At 35.2% G+C, this 22,659-nt stretch overlaps 2 long non-coding RNA genes across 4 annotated transcripts in view; one reads left to right on the top strand and one right to left on the bottom strand.

Moving 5' to 3' along the window:
- The window catches only part of LOC136067714 (uncharacterized), a 32,737-nt gene extending 14,670 nt beyond the window's left edge, over positions 1-18,067 (bottom strand). The window contains exon 1 of the long non-coding RNA XR_010629129.1: positions 18,025-18,067. This is a non-coding gene — a long non-coding RNA (uncharacterized LOC136067714). The remainder of the gene's footprint in view (positions 1-18,024) is intronic.
- LOC112029662 (uncharacterized) lies at positions 3,289-7,775 on the top strand. Of its 3 annotated transcripts, none has more exons than XR_010629112.1 (9): positions 3,289-3,612; positions 3,745-3,856; positions 4,053-4,148; positions 4,375-4,428; positions 4,628-4,776; positions 5,002-5,150; positions 5,382-5,469; positions 6,981-7,208; positions 7,314-7,775. It is a non-coding gene; the product is annotated as an uncharacterized LOC112029662 (long non-coding RNA). The 3 variants fall into 3 exon arrangements; XR_010629113.1 differs by having other exon boundaries at positions 3,290-3,612; positions 3,755-3,856; positions 5,037-5,150; XR_010629111.1 differs by having other exon boundaries at positions 3,291-3,612; positions 5,037-5,150.
- Positions 18,068-22,659: the final 4,592 nt, after the last annotated feature.

Below are 22,659 nucleotides of genomic sequence, written 5' to 3' on the forward strand. Positions count from 1 at the left end.
ATCTGTCTTCAACCCATCTCTGGTAATGGTCAGCACAATCTGGGACTCGGCGTCGATTCAGTGATTTTAGGTTTGAATCAGTGGTGGTCTAGCTTGATTTCGGTGGTGCTGAGTTGGTTTCGGTGGCTGCGACTTGCTGGAATCGGTGGTGCGTTGGTTTGAATCGGTGCGGTTTAGCTTGATTTCGGTGGTGCTGGGTTAGTTTCGGTGGTTGGGGCTTGTTCGACTTTGAATCGGTGTGGGTTTTCAGTGGTGCTATGTTGTTTTAGTGGCTGGAGCTTCTTTGAATCGGTGTGGGTTGGTTGTTTCAGCGGTGCTGGGATGTGTACGGTGGCTGGGGCTTCTTTGAATCGGCGTGGGACATGGTTTAGATTAGATTTTGATTTGATTTAAGTTCTAAATCTAGTTCATCTTTTGGTTTTTGCATCAGATCTGATATGGAAATGCACTGTGTTTCATTCGTGTTTACTTTTTTGCTATCTTGCTAACCTGACTGAAAAGAGAACACCAGAAATGATTGTTAAAATTTAAATCTTTGCTCTATTTTTTTTTTCTGGGCAATCACGTTCATGGAGAAGGACATGGAGAACTTATTTTTAATTAAAATTTTTAATATTTTTATTTTAAAATTATTGATAACTAAAATTTTATTTTATTTTAAAATAAAATAAAATATTTTAATATTTTTTTAATTTTGCCGTTTGTCATGTGTGTATTTTTCGTCTCTGATGTAATGATAAAGACTTGAAAATGTAAGGACTAAATGGGAATCGCTTGAAATATAAAGACTAAAAGTGACTTTTTGTCAAAAATTTATATCTATCAATCAAACCTGGAGCATTTTTTTTTTTTGCAGTTTTTTTTTTTTTGAGAAGAAATCAAACCTTGAATAAGTAGCAATGATTTATTGTAATTGACATTTATAGCAACATAAAAAAATCTAATCAATAATGATTCTAAATTATAAAGTCATCTTGTTAATGACTAAAAATATAAAAATAAAAAATTTTAAAAATAACTTTGTTGTAGAGTTGAACAATATGATAGCACTGAAATATTAAATTTTTATTTTGAATAATCCAACCGACAAAATGTCTAAAAAAAAAAAAACATATAGTCATAATATATAATTCATTTAGAACAAAATTCTAGGCTGAGTGTTTTTTTTTTTTTTTTTTGGTTTTGTTTTTTAGTCTAATATGATTTCTATTTTTGATTTAGGGTTTTTAAGGGGGCTTATCCGAAATTTCCAAAATTTTCAAAATGCCAGTGTGAACGGAATATGGTTGCTAGAAATCAGGGTCAACTTTCTAAGTCTTTGGCAGGAAAATTCTAAGAGGTTGGTTTGACAGTGCCACTGCATTTCAAGCACGGGAGCGCTTGACCTTTTCGAGTCAATCGTCGGGGCCTATACATGGCAAGTTGGTAACATAGTAGAAAAGATTTGAAACTTACAAATTTAAAAGAAAAATGGTAAAAGTACTCTTAAGTTTTATAGATTAATGTAATAATGAATGTAATGGGTGAATTTTAACTAAGGTTTTGTGTGATGCCCCAATTTGATTGATTGTGCGAGTGTGTAATGAGTCTCATATCGGTATTTAGTAGGTAGATCTAGATTTTATTAATAATTACAAAAACCCTCAATTATTACTAGTCTTTTTAAGGTATAGCGCAAATGTAATTATCTCATTGCCAGTTAAAGCAAAACACCTAACATAGAAACAAATAAGAATAGAAAAAACTTATTAAATTTATAAAAACCAACTTGAGACCTCCCCCGCGGCTAAAAAGAAGGAAAGGGGTTTCCTTATGAAGCAAACAAGCTCTTTTTTAGCTAGATAATCTTATTCCTGTCACACGTTTTTTACACTATTCAATGCACTTTTTTCCCCTTATCCTTTTTTCTTCTTCTTCTTCTTCCTTTTTTTTTTTTTTTTACACAATGCTAAAACTCTAAATTCTCTAATATCTTTTTTTTCTTCTCCATCTCTCGATTTTTTTCACTGTTTCAAACTTTACAGGTATATTGTTATATTCTTAACGTTTTTAGATTGGTTTATTTTCTCAATTTATTTAAAGAATCAAATTAGATATCTAAACTTTACATATTATATTAATCACTTACTTTGGTTGTTAGTAACTATGAATTGATTATTTTTGTTTCTTTTATTATTGATATGAAATATATACTTGTAATTAATTGAGATTATGAAGAATCATAAGCAAAAATGAGTTCTAATTGAATTCTAAACAAATTTGTATCAAGGGAGATTTGCAAATCTTTTTACGAACATGCGACATAAATTTTTTTAGGTATTTCTTTCAATAATCTTGTTCCCTACACAAAAATCCTAGCTTTGCCACTAAGAGAGCCACACAGTAATAATAGTGTAAACATTGCAATGCAAATAAATTTTCATATCACAAGATAGGTTGTTTCGTTAGTGGTTTTTAACATATATGAACAAAATTTTGATTGATATGGGTTAAAAACTTTGTGTTAAAATAAATTTAATTTTAAATTAAATTTAATTTGTCACAAATTATTCTTTTAAAAAAAAAAATTGTCACAACGACACATACTTCATTTTTTTTTCGCTCCATAATTTTTTTTCCCCAAACTTCCTTGTTTTATTTATTTATTTTTCTTTTTTAATTTTAAAAAAATAATGTAGTCTTTTCTTCGCCCTTGGGGTTCACATTCGTCCTTTAGAATTTTGAGCCCCAAAAGCTAACCAAATTAAATAAAACCCTAAAAAGGATTTATTTTTCATGCAAGCCTAGCTAGTGGAGAAGCAAGGATTTAATTTAAGAGGGATGTTTAAAAGCGGCATACACATGCACACAAATGTGAGTCCTTGAGACCAATTTGAAAAAAAAAAAATAATGTTAAGATTAAGCGATATTCTAATACAAGAAAGTCTTAAAAAAATATTCATTTTATTGTGTGATGATGCCAAAAATGGTCATTGGTCGTTGACCTTGTCTAAGCTTTGGGCAAGGAGATGTTCCCCGCAAAGATGAGAGAGAAAGGCATTAGAGTGCTGCTACCAAAGGTTCTCCGATGACTGAGTCAATCCCCCCCCCCCCCCTCCAAAAAAAAAAGGGTACAACTCTTTATAACAACTTATAACAATTTACTACTTAAAATTTGAACCCTTTATTTAGTTCTATTTTAATCTTGACCGTTGATGTAATTTTAATGGTTTTGATGTAATTTTAATGGTTTTGGTTACCGGTTAAACAGGTTTTATATATATACCAAAAATTATAACATTCATCAATCTTTTCTCACTCACGTTTGCTTCTCTTACCTCTGCTTGCTCTATCTCAGTTGGCCTCTCTAAACAAAACCCTCAAATCATAGCTAAAACCATACAAGAACTAGACAGCTGCAGCCACACACCCGCAACCTCAAATCGATAGCGCTTCTTCTCATCTAATCCAACTTGTCGGCGCCGCTCTCTAGTTTCGCCTCTTCCAATCTATCCTCAAATCGGTGGCGCACTCATATCCAATCCAACTTGGCGGCGCTTCAACTCTTCCCGTACGACTCGGCTGCGGCTCTTTTCTGCCATTCTAAATCGGCGAACCACCCACAATCTTCAGGTTCTCTCTTTACATAGGATTAACGCTGATATGGGTTTATATTATTTCTCTAAACTATGTGGGTTTATGCTATTATTGTTTTGTTTGAGTTTTGGTTCTTATATATTTGACAAATTAATCTTTACACCGAAGGGCTTGACAGTCCACCATTGATTGCCTGGATCACTACTGCCATGTGAAACGAAATTGTAATAAGGTTGCCGATGCTTTGGCAAAGAAATCTCGGATTGGGCTAGAACTTCAGGTTTGGGTCGAAGACTTACCTGGGGACATTATCTCCCTTGCTCTGTTTGATGTTCATAGTTTTCTTATGTTTTAATAAGAAAACTACATAAATTATTGTAAAATTCTCAACAATATAAATTTATTATGTTCAGTTACTTAATTTTGCAAGTAACTTATTCCTCAAAAAGATGCTCAAATTATTTTGTTTCTTGCAGCTTGATCTAAAAACTTTATCCATTGCAATCCGTTTCTTACGGGCCAAATCTCCTGAGCAATGGGCAGCTGTTGACTTGGACACCCACTACACAGAGGTAAAAGATGCTCTCAGTTCTGTCTAGAGTTTTGCTATTTATGTATTTGGATGTTCAACTGGTGAAAAAAAAACTGTTTTATTTGAACATTTAGTGGAAGAAAATCTTGATATTCGTTTTACAATTTTTTTTGCACTGGTTTATTTTCACTTATTCTAAACTAGAAATACACTTCCATTCTTTTTGTGGTTAACTCGTACAATTTCGCATTATCTACAATCTGCAGGAATATCTTGAAGAATGTATTGGACCTAACACAAGAAGAGAAATCTTATATCAAGTAAGAAATGTTAAAAGCTTATCACTTCTCAATTGCGTTCCTTTAACTATTTGTTGTAATTTTTTGAAAACATCACCTAGAAGTATTGAGGTTAAACATAGAATTGGATTTTCTATTAACGGAATATCATTCTCAATTAATTGTTCATAGACTTTACATTAAGATGTCTGTAACTTGACCTACAACCTGTGTGCTGCAGGAATATGTAAAAGGTCTATCAGCATCTGGAATGCAGTCTAACTATGGTTTTGAGGGTCAGCTTAATGCTTGCTGGACCCATAAAATGACATGAACAGAAATTGAATTGATCCGTTCAGCTGGATTTCTTGTTTCAGTCATTCATGGCAGGTGTGCAGGCATATTTTCTATATTAATTAAACAGTACTTGGTCACAAAATCTTTTCTCAACTCTATTTCTTATTGCACTTGAGCATAGTTGTTATGTTTTGTGATATGTATCAAGATAATATTCTTTTGTACAATGAGTAATAAGCATATCTTGCAAACTCAATTTTTAAAGCTTCAGAAAGGGTAAATTTTAGAACATTTTACCATTTAATTTCATTGATTCAGGATTTCCACTCAAGACTTTGTTTGTGAATGCGTAGGCATGATATGCTCAAATATATTATGCAAGGAGACTTGCAGAGAAGCTGCATCCTGTTGCTAGAATGATAGAACTTCATGGAGGTCATCTAGCGAGCCATGAGAGGACCGAAGAGGTACATTTTTCATCTATAATTGATTTGATTACAATAAAGCAGCTCATTGGATTATGGCATGGTGAAAATCTATGATGAAAGGATTTAAATAATCGGTGCTTAATAATAATAATAATAATAATAATTATTATTATTATTAGTGCTTCTTGAAATCTATGATCATGACTTGATTGGACCACAGTTTACAAGGAGAACAAAACCTAAAAACTTTTCTTTTCCCTTAAATTTCAGGTCAATCAAGCAATTCTTGAATTAATCAAGGCATCAGAAGTGAGTATCAATCCTAATGAATGGACTAATTTGCCAAAGAAAAAGTCTGGTAAGTATTCCACATTGAAGACAAAAGCCTCTCTTTCTTCCTTTGATTGGATTGACGTCATGACCTTTAGCTGTAGCTCAGGAGTCATTATCCAATACTATCAGAGCACCACAATCCCCACTTACATAAAATAGGGCCTTGCATTTGAGTTCACAGATAGGAGTAGGACAGATATAGTGCTGTAGGAGTGCCCAATAATTCCTTATAGCACTTAGAAAGTTAGAAGTACATTCTAGTTTTAGCCCTACAGCCATTGCATATCAATATTGTGGATAAAGTGATCTGGAAATGTAACCTAATGTCAGGAAATTCACTGCACCGGAATTTCTTAACTATAACTATAATTCTAGATTTCAGTATGCTGTGATAAAACTAGCTCAACTGCCAACCAAGGTTATTGCTCTTATCCATCATAGCTTCAGGGTGTAACCAAGTTGAACTAAGACAAGTTATGTTTTATGATATTGAATGTTGGGCTATTAGTAAGTAACATTTTCATAAAATGAGACTTTTTGTTTTTGTATCTCATAAAATTAACCTCAATAGACAAGTTGAACAACTTTTGATGAATCTAACTACTAACCAAAACACTGCTGTTACTTAGGCTGTGTTTGTTTTGGGTGTAAATGATTTCCGAAAAATATTTTACACCCGCGTCCATGTTTGGCACCACCTGAAAATATTTTCAGTTTGACCGAAAATATTCCTTGCCAACCCGTAAAATCAATTCCGTTCCCATTTTACCTTCAAATCATTTCCGAAATTACTCACTCCTTACACACTCCTCTCACACACACACCAACCTCATTTCATCTCCACTCACGCACCAACCTCATTTCATCTCCACTCACGCACCAACCTCAACTCCACACATAGTCCGATGCCAAGCTCTGGCCGCCCAGCCAAGCCAAGCCCGCCAAGCTCCGGCGAGATTCGCACTAAGATCACACTGAGATCGCACCCCAGGATCGCACCAATCACACCAATCACACCGAGATTGCACCGATTGCACTGAGATCGCACCCTAGGATCGCATCGAGATCGCACCGATCTCTCTCTTTCTCGATCTGGTGCCACCATCCTCCGTTGATACTGATCTATCTCTCACTCTCTCTTCCTTCTTCTCTCAATTTGACCGGATTTGATGAATTTTTTTTGGTTGGGTTTTGTTTCTTTTGTGTTTATTTGTTGAGAAATGATATTATATATTTGTTTGGAAGCTGAGAAAATGTGAGGAATAAGTAGAAAATGTGTTTTCTATATTATTTTCAAAAATACAACCAAACACCAGAAAATATTTTTCAAAGCATTTTTTGAAATGTAACCAAACACTTGAAAATATTTTCATTTCTCGAAAATATTTTCACCAGAAAATATTTTACACCAAAATAAACGCAGCCTTAAATCATAAGTAACAAACTAACAATAACCAAATCACATATGCAGTATAAAATTCTACATTCTATTTTGAAATCATGTGTTGATACATGTTGCTTTTTTTTTCCCTGCAGGGTGGATAGGGCCAAGGGTGACATTAATCAGAATAAACACAGAGGAGGGAAGCAATATCTCTATCATGCTTTACGTTCTATCAAGACTGAATATTTTCCTGTTATAATTTTTTGGTCTCATTGTTTTGGCATTTGAGTATGGACGACGGGTTCTAAAAAGTTTAAAACCAGTTAAAGTTGGACCTTCCCTTGCATTAGATGATAGTCAATGAACCCATGGTTTTACTGGTAATCCTCCACTCCAAGATTTCTTTTGTTTTTTTGGTCATTCTCTCTTTTCTTGATTAAGAGCATAAATAAGAGAAGCTAAACATTTCTTTTCCTTTTTTGCAGGGGCTTATTGATATGTCACCCTTCCATTACCTCATATACCATAGCAAGTGATGAATACTGAATACATAGGATTCATAAAATGATTTTTTTAACAAAAGATGAGAGGCTGACAATCCAGCCATTCAGATTTTCAAAGCGATCAGAGGCAAAAAAGGTGGGAGATTGGGGCAGCCAATATTTAGGCAGATACCTCTCCCCTTGCTATCGGTTCATGTATAATTTTTTATACTTGCAAAAGATGATGTAACAAATCCCCTTGTGCCTAATCTTCAACGAACTCAATACCCTTTGAGTGGCAATTTATAAGGGAAAAAAAGGCTTCTTGGCTCCTTTGTTTAAAATTCCCTCTGCTTCTTGACTCTTGAGATACAGAATAATCATGGTTTTGGAATCTCAAAGGCATAGGTGCAACTATAACTTAATTACAAAGAAAGCCTCACAAGGTTGCTGGAACATTTTTTATTTTTATAATTCAATAATCGTGGGAAAAGGGAATTAAACCATGTATGTTTCTAGTGGAAATGCTACCACTTTGAAATGGACGAGTACCAAAGCTACATATTGAAATGCAGCTGTCACTTGTCACAGAAAATAATGAAATTTCAAACAGCTCTAAAGTGCCCAGCGGGGTCTGTACTAGATGGAACCCAAACATAAAAAGAAAGATCTTCTAATCAAAATTTAATAACATTTTGGGATTTGACCCCAAAGATTATAAGCTTCCCTTAAAAAAAAAAAAAAAAAAAACTTGGGGGCCCTAATGAAAATGCTGCGCACGTGGATCTAATGAAAATGCCTAAAAAATATAAAACTTGGTGTAGTGGCCTTAATTGATGACTATTTCATACTGGATCTATAATTTCAATTCAGGTGTTTATTGAAAATTTTAAAATTGCCAACAATCTTTGTATTGGATTTTTTTGCATAACTTGCTAATTGTATAGTCACCCTATTTCCAACCTTAGACACCACAATAAACACACAATTGTGATTAAGTTGCAGATGTTGCATAAGAACAATTAGAGAGCACATAAGGTTATACATCTTTGGTTTTATAGTATATATTGATGATGCACAGAAAATTAGTACGCTGAATGCTCTGGGCTTCAATAGGCTTGAGATTGCTTGGAAGGCCTGAAAAGAAAGAAGCACAAGATCAAAATGACCAAGGTAAACTGGCTAAGAACCCTCCGATGCTTAAGTTAGTTTTCTCTCTTGAACTCAGGAATTCCAACTCTATAAGTGGTGAAAAACTTACTTTGATTTCATATGGCTAAATCCTTTTATAGTGAGCTTTGGAGTGGTTATTTGCTTAGTAACTTCATCAACATGGATGGAAGTTAGAACGTTCAGACTTTACTTCTATAACTGCCATCAAAAGTTAAGAACTTAGTGGGAAGTTAGAGCGATGAATAAGAATTTTGCTCCTACTTCAAAATAGTAGAACGTAGTTCGAATCATAAGCTTTTGTATATAGATTTACTTTGAAAATTTTTAAGTGTTTGGCGGTTGTCTAGGTGACTCCATACTAAACGACCTTCTTGCACTTGGATGACCCTTCTGGTCTTGGACGACACTTTGGACGAATTGGAGATAGTCTAATTTTTGGTTCACCATCATATATAATAAAAATATAGGCAAAAAGCACATTTTAGTCCTTACATTTTTACGCGATTCTCACTTTGGTCCTTAACCTTTTTTTTTTCACCAATTTTAGTCCCTATCCTGGAAAACGCATCTCGTTTTAGTCCCTGACGTTACATCAGAGATGGAAATTGCATAGCTGGCAAACGGAAAAATTTTAAAAATATTAAAATAATACCCAATGTGTCTACATGGCTTTCCACGTCAGCCTCTAAATTAAAAAAAATTTAACTAAATAAAAAAATTAAAAACAGAAATAAAAATCAAACCCAGCAAGAACATGATGAACAAAACACAAACCCAGCAACTTTAAAACCCAACAAATTAAATTCAAACCCATACACCACTGCCACACCCAACCTGACTCATAAAAAAAAAAACTCATCGCCAAACACAAAACATTGCCCACCATTCATCGAATCTGAGCGGAGACGAAGAAGACGACGTCGGGTTCTTCAAGCTTAATGATGGGGGCCCATTGCCTTTTCCGGTTGGGAACCTCCTCCAAACGGCGTCGTGTGGGTTCATTGTCACCAACGCTCTCAAGCCCGACCACCCTATCATCTATGTCAACACTGTCTTCGAATTGGTCACCAGCTATCGTGCAGAGGAGGTCCTTGGCCGCAATTGGTTAGTCAATTTTTTCTTCAATTTCGATTGTAATTAGGGCGAAATGTGAGATTGCTTTAGATATTTGAGCTGAGTTGATTTTGGTAATTGTTATGGTTTGGAATGTCAATTTTGGTAATTGCTTTTGCTTTTGGAAAGTAGCATCAACTAAGAGAGGAGATGGTTTTGTTGTCAGGTGAGGTTGATTTCGTTTGGGTTTGATAGTTTTGAATCTGAGGTTGGAGGTGGTTTGGTTTCAACTCTACGGTTTGGATCTGAGGTTTGTGTTTGGTTTCTTAGAAAGTATAAGATAATTTGGGTTTTGAGTTTTGAGTTTGGGGCCGAAACTCTAGATTTGATTTTTGTGTTTGACGTTTTGGTGGTGTGGGGGTTTGAAATATGGGTTTGAATTTAATTTTTTGAGTTTTAAAGTTGCTGGGTTTGTGTTTTGTTGATCTTGTTCTTGCTGGGTTTGTGTTTTGTTCATCATGTTCTTGCTGGGTTTGATTTTTATTTCTGTTTTTAATTTTTTTATTTAGTTAATTTTTTTTTTTTAATTTAGAGGCTGATGTGGAAAGCCACGTGGACACAATGGGTATTATTTTAATATTTTAAAATTTTTCCATTTGCCAGCTGTGCACTTTCCGTCTCTGATGTAACGTTAGGGACTAAAACGAGACGCGTTTTCCAGGATAGGGACTAAAATCGGTGAAAAAAAAAGTTAGGGACCAAAGTGAGAATTGAGCGAAAATGTAGGGACTAAAATGTGCTTTTCGCCAAAAATATAAACACCAAGAAAATGACCTCAACTATGTTATTTTATAGGGAGGTATGCCCCTGAATGTGATGGAAGCTACCAAGGGAGATACGTAGGAAGTTAATTGGTATATTCAAATATTTATGGAAGAAACCAAGATAAAAATAGAGTCAGATTCGATGTTGGTACTGCTTAATGTGACAATAGAACCACCAAATGTGAGAAAAAAGTAAGGGAACCACCAAATGTGAGAAAAGAACAGTCACATGTGATGTTGGAATTGCACAATGTGAGGATGGAACCGTCAAATGTGAGAAAAAAGTAAGGGAACCACCAAATGTGAGAAAAGAACTGTCACATGTGATGTTGGAACTGTACAATGTGAGGATGAAACCGTCAAGTGTGGAAAAAAAGTAAGGGAACTACCCAATGTGAGAAAAAGTTGTCACATGTGATGTTGGAACTGCACAATGTGAGGATGGAACCATCAAATGTGAGAAAAGAAATGTCACATGTGACGTTGAAACTGCACATTGTGAGGATGGAACCGTCAAGTGTGAGAAAAAGTAAGGGAACCATCCAATGTGACAAAAGAATTGTCATATGTGATATTGGAACCGCACATTGTGAGGATGAAACCATTAAATGTGAGGAAAAAAAAAAGTAAAAGAGCCACCAAATGTGAGAAAAAAAACTGTCACATGTGACGTTGGAATTGCACAATGTGAGGATGAAACCATCAAATGTGAGAAAAAAGTAAAGAAACCATCAAATGTGAGAAAAGAACTGTCACATGTGATGTTGGAACTGCACAATGTGAGGATGGAACTATCAAATGTGAGAAAAAAGCAAGTGAACCACCAAATATGACAAAAGAACTGTCATATGTGATGTTAGAACTGCACAATGTAAGGATGAAACCGTCAAATGTGAGAAAAAACTATCACATATGATGTTGGAACTGTACAATGTGAGGATGGAATCATCAAATGTGAGAAAAAAAAAAGTAAGGGAACCACCAAATGTGAGAAAAAAACTGTCACATGTGATGTTGGAACTATACAATATGAGGATGGAACCGTCAAATATGAGAAAAAAGTAACCTGATGGAGCAGGTTACCTAGTGGGTACCGTACCCCCCCTTTTTTTTGGGGTACTGTAGAATTACTCATAAATATATATATCAATCAATTAGTACTAGAAGAGAAAGTGACATGATGGGAAATTACTTGATAAAAGGAAATTATAATTGCCTAAGCCCAATCCGGTTTTTCCTTGATTTTTTTTTCCTTTCCACCATTTTTTAATGAGAAAACATTCTAGCAGGCTATGGCATAAAACCAGTGCTCATGCCATTCACCTCAGACAAAAGCTCACGCCATTCACCTCTGCTTCCTTTACGTCGAACCTCCACCGCCGCCACACAGATCGCCGGAGTAGAAAGAGTTCTTGTGCCTAGTGGGGACTGTTGTGTCATCCAGTTCACATTTTGCATAAGTGAGATTTGACTTGATATTCTAGCCACACACTGCACATTGACTAGAAATGCGTTAAACAATACAACGTACCAACCATTTCTAGTGCCTCAATGTGTTCCACTAATTCATTCCGTGTTGGGAGGGCCATTTTGTTGTCTTTCGTTGGTAGTGGTAGTAGAGGAAGAAAAAGTGGGAGATAGACATATAGAAGAATAGAAATATGAAGATTCATTGATAGGGATTAGGGAACATTGGAAAAAAAAAATAGTAAGAATAGAAAAGTGAGCCAAAAGAAGATATGCTTTTAGTTTTTTTTAATTGTAGGCATTCGGTAGAAATTCTAGAGAATATGAAAGTGGGAAAATACTAAACAAAAATAGGGTTAATTACAAAACAAAAAAAAAAAAAAGAAGAAAAAAACTCAACTATGAGAAACTTCTGCTTTGCACCTCAAAGTTCAAACTATGAAACTCGCAATCACCACCTCGGTTGTAACAAGCTTTGCAAATTTCACTTCAATGCCGGATTGACTGTTAAAATTAACTGTCACATGACCATAAAGATTTGAATTCTTCGTTTGGCCTTTACTTTTAGTTATTTTACTAAAATTTTATATAATGTGACAAGTACATGCTTGTTAATATTGCCCATCAATTAGGCTATATGGGGTGAAATTTGTAAAGTTTGCTACAATTAGGATGATGAATGTAAGACTTATTGTTTTGGATGCAAAGTGCAAGTACCCTTATACTTTAGGATGATTTTCTACATTTAAATCATGAAAATATCTTTCTCAAAAAAAAAAAAAAAAATCATAAAAAAATCTATTTTCAAATTTTTTTTTTCCTGAGAGTTTGTTTTCATTTTTGGTAAAGAAGAAGGATGGAGGAGAAAGTCATTTAATAGAATATATATATTTTTTACCATCCACTTTTTAAATGCTTCAAGATACCCTCCCTCATTACTCACAATATATTAAAAAATTTTAAATAATATGATCAAATAAGGAAATAATATATTTTAATCAGCTAAATTTTAGGTCACATTTATACTCAAGTAAAATACAATTCAAACTAAACTATCATTAGAATAAGTATTTATAACAGTAATTTCAAAAATCTCATATTCCTCCCACTTTTTGCTTTCAGCTTTTGCACTAGAAAAGTATAAATACTTATAATTTTTTGATTTTTTTTTTTTAAGATTACTTTTATTTTGAAAGATTTCAATGGATGATAACTGTGGCAAACATTGTCATGGTGAAGACATCAAATGGAAAGTGGATGATGTGTGTTGACTTCACTGACCTCAACCATGCATGCCCAAAAGATAGCTTCCCCTTGCCGAAGATTGACCAATTAGTTGGTTTAACAACAGGAAACAAACTACTAACATTTATGGAAGCTTTTTGAGGGTATAACCAGATTCGCATGAGCGAAGAAAACCAGGAGAAAACAGCATTCGTCACAAGCTAAGGGCTCTACAACTACAAGGTAATGCCGTTCGGACTAAAGAATGCTGGGGCCACATATTAGAAATTGGTGAACCAGATGTTCAACAAACAAATCAAGCGGAACGTAGAAGTATATGTTGATGACATGTTTGTCAAGAGCAAGATGACTAAGGAACATCTGGAAGATCTAAACGAAACCTTTGACACACTTTGAAAGTACAAGATGAAGCTCAATCTAGCAAAGTACGCATTTGGGGTATCATCAGGAAAGTTCCTCGGTTTCATGGTATCCCAACAAGGATTTGAGGCCTTGAGAAATTGAAGGCTATCTTGGAAATGACGTTGCCCAAAACTATGAAGGAAGTTCAGAGATTGACAGGATGGATCTCGGCTTTGTACATGTTTGTGTCGAACGTTACAAACAAGTGCTTACCATTCTTCAAAACACTCAAACAAGCATCTGAGTGGACTAAGGAATGCCCAAATCGCTTTCAAGAATCTAAAGGAGTACTTGTCAAAGCCACAATTCCTAATCTTGTCTGTAAAAGGAGAGGACCTTTATCTGTATCTAGCAGTTTACCAGACAGCAGTAAGTTTGGCCTTAATCAGAGAAGAAAACAGGCTACAAAGACTAGTATACTACACAAGCCAAGCCTTCCAGGATACAGAAGCAAAGTATCCTTGTCTAGTAAAAGTCTCATTTGCATTGATTATGGCTTCAAGAAAGCTTCGTTCTTATTTCCAGGCACAACCGATCATTGTAATGACAGATCAACCCATCAAGAAGGCCATAAGTAAACCTGACGCAACTAGGTGATTGGTACAGTGGGCCTTCGAGCTCAATCAGTTCAACGTCAAATGCAGACCTCGATCAACAATCAAAGCCTAGGTATTATCAGACTTGATTGCTAAATTCACTTTCTTGGGTGATGATCAAACACAGTTTTGGACGATTCATGCTGATGGGTCATACATCAAAGAACTGGGAGGCATGGGAGTTGTCATGATATCTCCTAATAATGACGTCTTCAAATACGGAGTATAGCTTTAGTTCCCAACAACAAATAATGAAGCGGAGTATGGAGCAATACTCACTAGCTTAAGACTAGCTAAAGCCCTAGGCGTAAAAAACTTAGTGATAAAAAGCGATTCCAAGCTAATCGTTGGACAAGTGAACCATGAGTGTGAAGCAAAAAAGGAAGCAGAAGTCAAAGACTAGCCATCCAGATGGCCAATCATTTTGATGAGGTCAAGTTCGTTCAAGTGCCCAAGGGAAGAGAATTCAGAAGCAGACGAGGTTGTACGGATAGCTTCGTCCAAACAAATAACACAGGACGAAGGCCTGATGATGGAGATACAGACAAAGCCTAACATTGAAGATATTCAAATTCTACCAATTGAGTTCGAAAGAACTTGGATGTCTCCAATTCCCTCATGCATTTAGGAAGGGAAGTTGCCAGAGAAAATAGACAAAGCTAGAAGAACCAGAGTTTGATAAGCAAGATTCACCATTCTTAACAACCATTTGTACAAACAAGGATATGCATTACCATGCCTCAAGTGTTGGAACCCACAAGAAATAGACTATGCACTCAAGGAAGTACATTAAGGGATCTGTGGAAACCACTTAGGTCCAAGGTCGTTAGTAAAAAAGGTTGTGAAGGCTGGGTATTTCTGGCCAACAGTGTAGAAAGATGCACACTCCTTAGTCCAGAAATGTGACAAGTGCCAGTGCTTTGGAAATGTTTAGAGAGTTTCAGCAGAGAACATGATGAGTGTTTCCTCATCTTGGCCATTTGCAACATAGGGAATTGACATCGTCAGACCACTTATACAAGGTAAAAAAGCAAACTTGATTTTTACTTGTTACAATTGATTATTTTACTAAGTGGGTCGAGGTGGAACCCCTTGTAAGAATCACAGAGGCAAAAATCTAGAGTTTCATCTAGAGAAACATCATTTGTAGGTTCAACATTCCAAGGATTGTCATCTCGGATAATGGACAACAATTTGATAATTCCAAATTCAAAGATTTTTTTCGCGAGTTAGGAATCAAGAATCATTTCTCCTCCCAAATAACCACATGCCAACAGACAGACGGAGGTAACAAATCGGACATTACTGAAGATCATCAAGGTTCAACTTAAGGGTGAAAAGAGGGCATGGCTAGAAGAACTACCTGGTGTGTTCGGGCATACCGAACAATAGCAAGAACTCACATAGGCGAAACTCCCTTCAAACTAGCTTTTGGTTCAGAAGTAGCTATCCTAATGGAAGTTAGCCTATCTAGCCTCAAAAGAGAACCCTACGACGAGGAGGCTAACGAAGAAAGCCACAGATTAGACCTCGATCTTCTAGAGGAGGTTAGAGAAGACGCTGCAGATAACGACGAAGTACAAGTAGAAGTTGACAAAGTATCATGACCAGAGGGTCAAGCTCAGAATGTTCAATCCTGGGGACATAGTACTGCACAAAGTTATAGAAGTCACGAAAGATCTAGCACAAGGAAAATTGAACCCAACCTGGGAAGGCCCGTACAAGATCATCAAGTATTCCAGAAGATGAACTTATTATCTCGAGTCACTCGACGACAAACAGTTACCTCGTCCATGGAATGTAGACACCTCAAGAGGTACTATTATTAGTTAAGCAATGTTTTTAGTTTTCTTTTACAAAACTGTTTTGTAAGCAGGAACGAATAAGGGGACAAGTTTCCTTGCATGAATAAATGTCTTTATCTTGGAAGATCTAAAAGTCTTGTATCAAGTTCATTTACTATACAAAAGGCAAGTTTCCAAGCAAAAGGTTCATCACCAAAATCTAATGGGTAAAGCCATGTTAACAGTAAGGTTAAATTTGCATGAGTAAAATCACATTAACGATTAAATTCTCAAAACGAGAGTAGTCATGTGATTAAATTTATAAGGTTAAAATCAACGAGTAAAATTAGACCGACTATTATATTTTCAAAATGAGAATAAAAGTCTTATAATTTAATTTACGAGGTTAAAACTAACGAGTAAAATCATATTGACGACCAAATTCTCAAAGTGAGAGTAAGTCATATGATAAAATTCACAAGGTTAAAACCAACAAGTAAAATCATATTGACTAATGAATTCTCAAAGCGCGAATAATTTATGATTAAATTCACAATTTTTAAAAAATTATTATGTGGTTAAATTCATGAAGTACAACCATTTTAACAAAGTACTATGGTTAAATTCATGAAGTATAAAATCAACGAGGGCAACCACATTGACGAAGCAAAATTCTTATAAAGTAGCGAAATATTCTAGGTATCAAAGAAGCACCAAGATTAGCAAGAAGCATATAAAGGTTTTTAAATACTTCATTTGTTCACAAAATAAAGAACACAAATATTGTCTTCTTGAAATATACTCGTCAAAACATGGATGAGAACTAGCCCAAAAACTAGGACAAACCAAAACAAAAATAAAAAGGAAGTTTAAATAGGGGGATTAACTGGCTCATCTTCAAGGCCTTATTCTTCATCTCCTCCTTCCACTCCAGCTTGCTCATTGGCTCGGGCATGTTCAATAGCTTCATCAGTCATTATCTCCTTATTAATGGCCACAAATTCAATATTAGAGTAGTTGAACTCAGTGTGATGCTTCATTGTCCGCTGTCGGAGAAGCTCAAAGCCTTTAAAGTATTCATCAAAAGTGGCAATTGAGTAAGTCTTTGACGACAAAAATTCAGCCACAGCCTTCTCACGTTCAAAGTTAAGCTTTAACATGGCAAATTGAATCTCTTCGTCCTTCTAAATGATGAGCATCTTTTCTGTCCTTAGCTCGTCAGAGACTTCCTTCAACTTGGTCTTAGCATCATTAGCCTCTCCCATCACTTCAATCAGGTCCTTCCTTAGCTTTGAGCTCTCAGCCTATGTAGCTTCAACCTGAGAATTGGCCATCACCAATTTCTCTTCTGTTGTGAGGTAATCAATCATCATGCATAATGATTCTCCAAGAACCTAGAGGAAATAAGTACATATGTTTAAAATAATAAAATAAAATAAAATAAAGAGAACAATGTTAAAAGAAAAGAAGACCTTAGTTGCACGAGTTTGTGAATATGACGACCAACAAGCTTATGGGAAGGCACTAAAGACAAGGCCTTGAGCTTGTCCTCAGAGATGACATTGTGCGTCCGTCTAAGGGCTGTCACAAGATCAGTCCAAATACTCTCACCTTTCTTCTCCTTCCCTTTCCAAGTTCGAGGAGGAGAAGGAAACTTTTCAATCAACACAATAAGAGAAGAGGGCAAAGGGGTATGGATAGGGCTGGAAATGACGATCCTAGAACAACCCCTAGTTTTCTGCTTTTTCAGAGGCAAAGCTATCTTTGACAAAGGCTCATTCTTTTTCCTTTTGGCTTGAACATATTTATCTCAACCAAATCGAGTAGCCATCTCTGCAAAACAAAGTAAGAAAATCACAAAGATATTGACGAAGGTAAAAAATTGACGGGGCACAAGCACAAAATCCAAACACTTACTTCTCTCTTCCCTATGAATTAACCGACTAACATAAGCCAAAGGTTCAGGCCCCAAAATGTGATTGTAAAAAGATCGCGGGTCTACAAGCTTGTTAAAATCCTCGATACTAAAAGCAAAATCCAGAGTAGCTTGGACTTGTCCCTGATATGTACTCTTCAAGCTTGGACGAGTAAAAGCTACAAGAAGAAAAGGTTAGAATAAAGAAATTATATATATGGACGATGTAAAAACCAAAAGAGGGGAAACACGCACCAAGTGTGGGAACCTCCCCCTTACGCAGCAATATGGGCACCTCCCCTGAATTTCATTAGAAGTGGTTTCTTAATCTTTTCCATAGATGAAGAAGTACCTCGACTTCCTGTCATGAAAGGAAGAAGGATAACCACGAAAGACTCTAGATTTCCTATCCCACGAATGAAGCTCAAAATACCCATAGTGGTCGAGGGTTTTAGACAATAAAGGAATAAGAACTTGTTCAATTTTATCATGCTTCCTTCATGGATAGATGTCTAAATCGACATACAACTCACAACTTTTCGCCAAGCATTTGGGACAAGCTAACCAGAGCAATTTTTAAATGACCAAACAATTCGTGAATAAAGGGATGGATGGGAAATTGAAGGCCACACAAAAAAGCGGCTTCATAGAAACACACCTGACCGTGGGTAAAAACACAGGCTTTCTGGTTTGGATGAGGGAGACGCACTTTCTTCTTGGCTAGGAATTGAAACTGTTTTCTAAATCTCCTCATATGTTTCTCTTCCAAAACACATTTTTCAGCCAAAGCATGAAAAAGTTTTTTCAAAGAAGATGAAGAGGGTTTTGACATCATTGTGTCTAACTCCATACCCACAAGGTTGTCACTAGACGACAACCCCGTATCAAGCTCACTAGACCTAACACCCACACCTATAACCGTCTCCTCAACCCTTTCACTCACCAAATGATACTGAATCAAGAAATGGTAAGGGGTGAAGCTCGAGCAACACTAGCCTAAGGGCACAATCTCGAGACACAAGTAAACCTACATGGGGACGCTAACCATCCGGGGATTCAAGGAAAACACCTAGTCTAGCAAAGAAAAAAGAAACGGAGGGGGAATCTACCATAATGGTAGTATAATCAACCATGAATTGAGAGAGAGTAGAGACAACTCACCAGAAAAATACAGGAAAAGAAACTCAGAAACTTGAAGAAGATATAAAGAAGAGGAAAACAAAAAGCTTTTAAGGAAAGACACGATTTCAGGCGCAGGAAAACCAAGATACCACCTTCGCACTTCTAGCCAAGAAAAAGCTGACACGTGTCCATGTTCTAATGCACAAGTCATGTCACATTAAATGCGAAAGAAAGAGAATCCCAAAAGTCATTAGCAAGCACAAACAGACCTTTTGTATTCCTATGATTGTAAAGAAGACTGACGAAGGAATAAGGGGTCAATTGACAAGTACTCGATTTAGAATTGTCCATAGTCTAAATGACCATACAACATTAACCACAGAGCAATAAATAACTTCATAACCGACGAGAAGCAATAGTTAGAAAGGCAATTATAAGCTAGTTAAATCTTCATTTAAGCTTAGATATATGTTACACAAGCCTGGAGGACCATTAAAGGCCACCAACGGCTATACAAGGGCAGGCTATAAAAAGGCCATCAAACCCCAGGTGAAAAGTACACACACCAAATATACAGAATTACATTCTAATTCTCTGAGAGATATTGAGAAGCTTACTTAGTCATCGGAGAACCTTTGGCTAACGCCACTTCGGTGCCTTTCTCTCTCATCTTTGTAGGGAACATCTCCTCGTCCAAAGCTTAGACGAGGTCAACGACTAACGACTATTTTTGGCATCATCACACAATATAATGAATATTTTTTTTTCTCTCTCAAATTGGTCTCAAGGACTCACATTTGTGTGCATGTGTATGTTGCTTTTAAACATCCCTTGTTGTGAAATTTTAAAATACTCGCAAGTGTACGAACCGTACCGAAGTATAGTTTGACAAGAACGAGGTCGAACCCATAGGGACTTGAATGAACGTAGGAAAATTAATTAAACCTTAATCAAATTAATCCTAATCTAGTTTAATAAAAATTGGTTGTTTTCAAATTAAATAAACCAAGCAAATAATAAAATTAAGCAAATAGTTAAACTAAGCAAAAGATATAAAGCAATAAAAAGATGAAAACAATCAAGGGAAAGGAATTAAGGTTTTGGAATCCACCTTGTAAGTCATACTAGCATATATTTATGATCATTAATTTTTCCCACCTCACTACATGATAATCTAGAAATCAATCTTGTTATCATGGAAAATATCCTCATTAAAATCCTTATTTTAAAAATCAAAGGCATGTTCTTCTTCGCTTCTTAAGTATAAAACCAAATCATCAATTGTATCCGTAGCCAAACAAATCACAAGATATATCCAATTCTAAAAATCAAATCATAACTTGTATCCATTGACAGACAAATCACAAACGATATCCAATTCTATAATCAAGAATTAATAAACCAAGCATTCAATTAATTAAGACAAATCCTAAATCATGAGAAAAACATGATTGAACTCATATCTAGAATCCCATCTTAGTCAATTGATATGAAGCAAGAACAATTTAAATCATTAAAGAACTTCTATTGTGGAAAAAATCAAATCACCTAAATATTTAATAATCCTTAACAAGGTTTCATCCTCAACCCTAATTATAAATTTAGCTACTCATGGTAATTGAAATAAAACAAAAGAATAAAATACTAAACATTAAACTAGACAAATAAAATAGAGAAAGGAATAGTCACAATGCTATCATGGAGAAAAGCTACAGAGAAGCCACATGCGGCACTGTCTCTTCTCCAATTTTCTGTTTTGCATGTCAGCCCTAGCACTAGCCTCCGTCCCTGAATTTTGCCCTAAAAAGCCTTTAAATAGGTCAAGGAATCCTATTACAAGTTGAATTCCCGTTTGGAGAAAATCCCAGACTTTTAGGCTTTATTAACCGACTATTTAGGCCCACTTAACGTCAGAATTAGGGCTTCTGGTAAACTACAAAGTTGTAGCCCTTTAAGTTAACTTTCCAGCCCAACTTGAATCATCTCAATTGGACATCTGAGCCGAAAGTTATGCTGAAAATACTAACTGATGTGCAGGCTGGAATCCTAATCCGAATTGGACTTGGATTTGGTGCAAATTTCCTTTGATTCCTTACTCCATTGGACTTAAATTTAATATTCATGCCTGGCTGGATGTAATTTGGCTTGATTCAATTGGCCTAGCCCCACTTTGCATGTAAAGCCCTTGTTACCTGCAACACAAAGATATTATATAATCAGTCACAAAATAACATAAAAGTAAGGCCAAATATGTAGATATGTGAGTACTTTATCGTATATATTTCATGTACATCATCCCTCTTAAAATTAAATCCTTGCTTCTCCACTAGCTAGGCTTGCATGAAAAAACAAACCCTTTTTAGGGTTTTTATTTAATTTGGTTAGGTTTTAGAGCTTAAAATTCTAAAGGACAAACGTGAATCGCAAAGGTCAAGAAAAGACTACATTAATTTTTAAACCTTAAAAAAGGAAAAATAAATAAATAAAACAAAGGAAGTTTGGGGAAAAAAATTATGGAGCGAAAAAAAGAAAAAAGCAGTGTATGTTGTTGTGGCAATATATTTTATTTAGAATAATTTGTGACAAATTAAATTTAAAATTTAAAATTTAAAATTTATATTTATATTTATTTTAAACACAGATTTTAACCCATATCAATCAAAACATTTTGTTCATATAAGTTAAAAACCACTAACGAAACAACCAATCTTGTGATGTGAAAATTTTTATTGGCTTGGGCAATGTTTACGTTATTATTACTGTGTGTGGTTCCTCTTATCTTAGTGGCTAAGCTAGGATTTTTGTGTAGAGAACAAGATTATTGAAAGAAAATTACCTAAAAAATATTATGTAGCATGTTCGTTGAGCCATGCTAGCTAGACTAAATCAATGCATTATTTTTACAAATTGTCTTTGTGAAAATTTATTGTTAATTGGTTGATAAGGTCCCTTTTGTAGATATGCTCTCTGAACTTGATCTCTATCATTAGGATGGTAATAAGAAATTATTTTCTTTAAAGAGGAATTCATAGGAAGATTTGCAAAATCTAGCTTGATACAAATTTGTTTAGAATTTGATTCGAACTCACTTTTGCTCCTGATTCTTCATAATCTCAATTAATTACAAGTATATTTATCATATCATTAAAATAAAGAAACAAAAATAATCAATTCATAGTTACTAACAACCAAAGTAAGTGATTAATATCACTTACTTTGATTGATTAATAATTCTCAAAAAAAAAAAAAAAGTAAGTGATTAATATGTGCTTAATATAAATATGTATAGTTTAGGCATCTAATTTGATTCATTAAAATAAATTGAGAAAATAAACTAATCTAAAAATATTAAGAATATAGCACTATACCTGTAAAGTTTGAAACGGTGAAAAAGTTGAGAGATGGAAAGAAAAAAAAGATAGTAGAGAATTTAGAGTTTTAGCATTGTATGAAAAAAAAAAAAAAAAGAAGGGGGAAAAGGTGCATTGAATAGAGTAAAAACATGACATAAATAAGATTGGCTAGCTAAAAAAAAGAGTGTTTTTGCTTTGTAAGGAAACCCCTTTCATAGGGCAAGATCTCAAGTTGGTTTTCTTAAAGTGGAATAACTTTTTTCTATTCTTATTTGTTTCTATGCTAGTTGTTCTGCTTTAACCGGCAATGAGATTACGTTTTTGTCTTTCTATCACAGGGGCAACAACTTAAGCGTTGGAAGTAATGTGGACTTTTTTGGAGGAGTAGGGGGGGGGGGGGGGGGGTTTGCCCCCC

Source organism: Quercus suber, unplaced genomic scaffold, assembly GCF_002906115.3.
Source record: "Quercus suber isolate HL8 unplaced genomic scaffold, Cork oak 2.0 scaffold_82, whole genome shotgun sequence".
In the NCBI taxonomy this organism is placed as follows: Eukaryota; Viridiplantae; Streptophyta; class Magnoliopsida; order Fagales; family Fagaceae; genus Quercus; species Quercus suber.